Source organism: Lissotriton vulgaris, chromosome 4_1, assembly GCF_964263255.1.
Source record: "Lissotriton vulgaris chromosome 4_1, aLisVul1.2, whole genome shotgun sequence".
Lineage (NCBI taxonomy): Eukaryota > Metazoa > Chordata > Amphibia > Caudata > Salamandridae > Lissotriton > Lissotriton vulgaris.
The window spans coordinates 1,561,322,456-1,561,328,355 of record NC_141691.1 but is presented as its reverse complement, the minus strand read 5'-3'; positions in this window follow the sequence as shown (position 1 = coordinate 1,561,328,355).

The window sequence follows — 5,900 nt, the reverse complement described above, 5'->3', positions numbered from 1 at the left end:
GAATAAATACACTAAATAAGGCAAAACGAGTTTTAAAAGCTAAAAGTAAATGAAAGAGACACATAAATAGGAGTAATTTTTGTAAAGTGTTTTCTGGGAAGTGGATGCATACTTCAACTTCTGAACCATTTTTTAATGAAGAGAGTTACTTTCAAAGTAACGATTTGTTGCATGCAGTTGACACCAGTGGTCGAGCATATGAGGTGAAGGATGGTTGTGTAATTGAGAAAGAGAAAATTGTGGTTAGAAATGCAGAAGAGGTGATGGCTGGAGAAGCTTTAGAGGGACGTCCTAATGTTCCTGTTTACAGTTGGAATTGTAGTAGCATTTGTAGTGTACGACAGGATTGAATTGATTTCTTTTGCAATTTCTTACGTAAGTACACTAAAGAAAGTCTTTAAAAAAATGCAAGAAAAAATAGGTCTGCAAGGTCATTCTCTGGCTTGTCTTTCTAAAAAAATATGCCAGAGTGTGTTTCATCCCTTCAGGATGTTAGCAGTGCATCATACCAAAATGAGAAAATTAGTGAGAAAGTTGTATTATGCGAAAAGTCCAGCACTTAAACTTAAACAGTTAAATAGTGCTCATTTGCATGGATGTGAATTAGATGTTAAGAAGATTTGTGCAGAAATTGAGGTAAGTTATTTTGGTCCAGAGGAAGATAATGCAGAAACTAATATAATTATAGAAGGAAATGTGTTAGAAAATGTTGTAAATGTTAATATTGAAAATTTTGAACAGGAAATAACAAAGTTTAAGGTTATTGCAGGAGAGAAACCAAATTTTTCTTGTGTCTGTGGTCGACGCATTCATTACAAACGTCAAACTAGGTTAGTTGATCTATATTTAAATAGTGAAGATGAAAGTAATAGTCAATGGAAAGATTTTGCAACTTATTTGTTGGTGGAAAACTATTTTGATTTGGGTTTTGAGCAACGTATTTGTAAATATTGTTATGATAAATTAAATGAAAATAGAATGCCTGCTAGAGCTGTCCATAATAATCTTGAGTTGATAAATATTCCATCGGAACTGATGGATTTAAATACTTATGAGACTATTTTGATTCAATGTGTACATCCTTTTCAGGCTAATATTCGTATGGAGCCTAAGATTGGCAAATTAAATCCTTCAGATTTACAGAGGATTAAAGGGTAAAGTTGTATATTTGCCACTTGATTTAAAAAAAATATGGAAACAATTGGTGTTGAAAATGTAGAAGAGGAACCTCTAGTTATTCTAGTTAATGGTGTACCTACAAAGAGTAAGACAATCTGGCAAGATTTAGTGGATGTTAGAAAAGTCAAAAAGGCAACATTGTATTTAGTCCAAAATAATAAGTACTATAAAGATGTATATGTAGAAGAAGAAGAAGTAAGTGAAGAAGAGGACAATGGTTTGTCTATTGGACAAATTGAAAAAGTTGACTTATCCAGAAGTGAAGAAATTCATGAGCATTACAGTGTTCATCCACTGCATTCCAAAGAAGCAATAGGGAATGCTATTGAATTATTTCAGATGAAAAAAGCAAAAGGAGATCCTATTAGTGTATGGGAAGAAAGTTTGGAAGGTCGTTGTTTTCCACAGTTATTCCCTACAGGTGAAGGTACACGATATGAGGATCGACCTATGCAGATTCCTGCATCTGAGTACCGGACAACAAGATTATATGCAGAAGATCCGAGGTTTCGCCAATGCATTCCATATGTGTTTCATCTTCTGTTTGAGAGTGGCTTATCTGGTCTGTCTTATGCAGTAAACCATATCTTAAAAAGTGGAGTTCATCTGCAAAATATTTCAGCAAAGGAATTTATGGATAAAGTGCAACAGACAGATAGTGTTTTGGATTCACACCTAATAAATTTAATGGCTTGTCAGCGTGGTACTAATGAGTATTGGTACTGTCGTCATGGAGATTTGAAGTGCATGCTTAGAAACTTAGGAGCACCTACATGGTTTTTAACTCTAAGCTGTGCAGAGTATGCTTGGGAAGATTTACTTGAATTTCTTCGGGAGGCGAATGCAAACATAGAAAATATAAACTACAAGACACCTGGAGAACTGTGTTCATTAGATACGGTTAATGTTTGCAGATATTTTAATCATAGATTTGAAGCTAAGATGTCTTTTATTACAAACAAGAAAAATCCCCCTCTTGGTGAAGTATTGGATCTCTTTTGGAGAAAAGAATATCAAGCAAGAGGTGCTCCTCATATTCATATCTTGTTATGGATCAAGGATGCTCCTAAATTTGGAACAGACTCGGATGAGACTGTACTGTCTTTTATTGAACAGTATGCCACTTGTGACATATCTAATAGTACAACTGATAAGGACTTAAGATAAAAAGTGTTACGCTTTCAAACTCATCACTGTGGAAAATATTGTCGCCGAAAATTCAAATCAAAGAGTAAATTCTACACCAAATATCGTTTTGGATTTGCACGACCGGTACTTTCAAAAGGAAGAGTCAACAATTTGATGTCATCTTTGCGACATAATATCAGAAGAAGGTCACCTAAAAATACGTACAATTTAAGAAGAGGTGAAGAATCCAAATATATAAATGACTATAACCCAGTCATTTTGTCCATGTGGAATGCTAACATGGACATACAATATGTTGCAGACAACTCTATTGATATGTAACATCTTACATCACGAAATCTGAAAAGACGGACCTGAAGGAGATGTGGGAAGACATTTCTCATGAAAAGAGCCTAAGCAAGAAATTGTATACTTACAGTTTGAAGATGTTGTCTCATCGAGAAATTGGAGCATATGAATGTTGTGATCGGTTATCATCAGCAAGTCTTTATGCAAAATCAAGGACTATTCTCTGGGTGAGTTTGGGTCTTACCGAAACACGAAACCGTGTTCTGAAACCTGTGCAAGAAATTGAATATTTAGCCCAGAAAGAACCAAACAGTACAGACATTCTCAAAACAAATATGTTGGATACATACTATCCAAATAGAAGTACTCTGCTTGAAAACATTTGTCTGTACAAAATACTTCAAAACTATACTTTTAAAAGGAATATTACAGAGAATATTGATAAAGGTGTACACGCTGTAATTGGACATGAAGGATGTCTGGTGAAACAAAGAACAGGACACTTGATTAATCATCAAAAACTGAGCTGCGATACACCTGAGAAAAGAGAATTTTACTATTTTGCTCTTTTGCAACTCTTTAAACCATGGCGTACAGAAGAGGAACTACTTGGTGACTTTGATAGTTATGAAGATTCATTCAACGCATCTAAAAGTAGTATTGAATGTCCTGTTTTTAGTAATTATCTCCAAATGTTGAATGATGAAATAGAGCAAGAAGCAACAATTGCAGCGTAGATTGCTAGAGATAGTTCACAAGGTAGTCAAAGTTCAGCTTCATTAAGTCAAGATCCACTGGGACAACTAATTATCCAAAATTAAGCAGCCACTGCCATGGATGAGGTGGAAAGAGCAATGCAGCAAGGTCAAGAGGAAGTAATAAACTTAGAAGAATTAAAGAAGCAATTTAATCGTGAGCAAGGACAGATATATGATGAAGTGACAGAGCACATTGAGCATGGCTTTCGTCATGAGAAAAAAGATTGCTCATGTATGTCATTTGAACCTATTCGACTATATGTAAGTGAAGAAGCTGGAACTGGTAAAAGTTTCCTAATTAAAGGAATTGCTACATATCTACAGCAAAGAACTCAGTCAACACTGTTGTGTGTTGTTACTGCTCCAACTGGATTGGCAGCGCATAATATTAAAGGTATTACTTTACATCGTTTACTGATGCTGCCAGTTGAACATGAAAATAAATTACAATATCACAAGCTATCTGGAGAAGCTTGTTTTGAGGTTTCTAGAGTCCTTAAAAAAATGAAACTTCTTATTATTGATGAGGTAAGCATGGTATCCAATTTAATGCTTGCTTTTGTGCATTTAAGAATGCAACAGATACTTAAGACAGACTATGATGTGTTATTTGGAGGTAAACATGTCATAGTTTTTGGAGATCTCCTGCAGCTAACTCCTGTGAAAGGACAACCTGTATTTGAAACTGTTACGCATGAGGAGACCAGAAAGTGCCTGGGCAATATTGGAAATGATAATATATGGTCACATTTCAAATAAACTGAACTGATTCAAAATATGCGACAGTCAAAGGATACTAAATATGGAAATATTCTTCAAGATATAAGGATTGGAAAACTAACTGAAGATGCGAAAGACACTCTACGAACACATTACTTTCAAAGCTGTTTCCTAATGAAGATAATGTACCTTAGAAAATATTTAGTAAAGAGGTTTCAGATAAGTCAGTGATATGCTTGATGCCAACTCTCAAAGAATGTTCACTTTTTAATGAGAAAATGTTGAATTTAGAAAATCAAGAAATTAGGAAACTGGAAGCTAAAGATAGATTAGAGCATGAAGGTAGTATTATTGTTTTGTCTGTAAAGTTGAGGTTAAAATTGGATTCTCTTCAGAAAACTATATCTAAAACTGCTGGCTTAGAGAAAAATCTGTATGTATGTTTAAATTGTCGGATAATTTTACGGAGAAATTTACATGTAGAAAGAGGATTGGTAAATGGAGCAATGGGTAATGTTGTTGTTTTTATCAATTACACAAATAGAGATGAGATTGAATTTTTAAGAATAAAATTTGATGGAATTGAGGAAGTTCAACAAATTAGTCACTGTTCAACTCGTTTTTTGCTTGTGAAAGACTTATATGTCCGTCGGAAGCAATTTCCAATTTGTTTAGCATATGCAGTGACTATTCAAAAATCTCAAGGTTTAATTGTAGATTGTACTTTGGTAAATATTGGAAGCACTGTATTCAAAGAGGGTATGGCGTATATTGCTTTATCGCGAGTTAGAACTTTATGTGGACTGTATCTAATTGATTATGATGAGACAAAGATTAGTGCAGATTTAAATTGTGTGAAGGAGTATAATAGGTTAAGAAGAGAATATGCTCCAAGTTTACCTCAATATCCTTTAATTGAAAGGCGTATGGTTGGTTAGAAAAGGAGAAATGAGGAAAAATGTGCTGAAATAGTCGAGAAACGAAGAAAAAAGATGTAGCTGTCGTTGGTAGGCGTCAGACAAAGCTTAGTATTGAAGAGATTGTTGGATTTAAGTTTGAAAACAGGTCTGGTGTCAACTGCTATGCAAATGTAGTAGTTTTTTTCCAAAAAATGTTAAGCAACAGATTGTACAAAATCGGGAGCAAACATTTTGCTGTTCATTAAATTCTGTATTTGAAAAATGTAGCAGTGGTGATAGTGAAGTAGCAAGTGTTTCTGAACTAAGGAATGTTTTAGACATATGTGCAGGACTAAATCAATTTTCTCAGAAGATTCAGCAAGATTGTCAGGAATTTATTATGTATATGTTTACAGTTTTGGAAGATGAAGGTGTAGATATTGATAGTCTTTTTGGCCTTTCTTATAAATGGGAACATAAGTGTGATAATTGCTCATTTTCAAGTATTACTGATATACACAGTGAAAGATTTATATATTTAACATTACCAGACTGTAAAGAAGTGCCTTTTAATAAACTAGTTAAAGATGCGCATCAGAGCATGGTCTGTTCTCAATGTAAGTCTGAAATGTTATTAACTTTATTTATCCACAGATATGGACAATATGTAATTTTAATGTTTCAACGATGTAGAGCTGATGGGAGTAAATTGTCAACTTTAATTAAAAATTTTGTGGCTTCTCAAGTATTTATTTCTAGAAGAACATTTGTAACTGTAGCCATTATTTTTCATGAAGGGCCTTCAACATCATCAGGACATTACACAGCTTATTTGAAGTCTCCAACAGGCTGGACGCTCTGCAATGATAGTCAATTGACTTTTAAGAAACGTTTGCCTTTTGCCTTA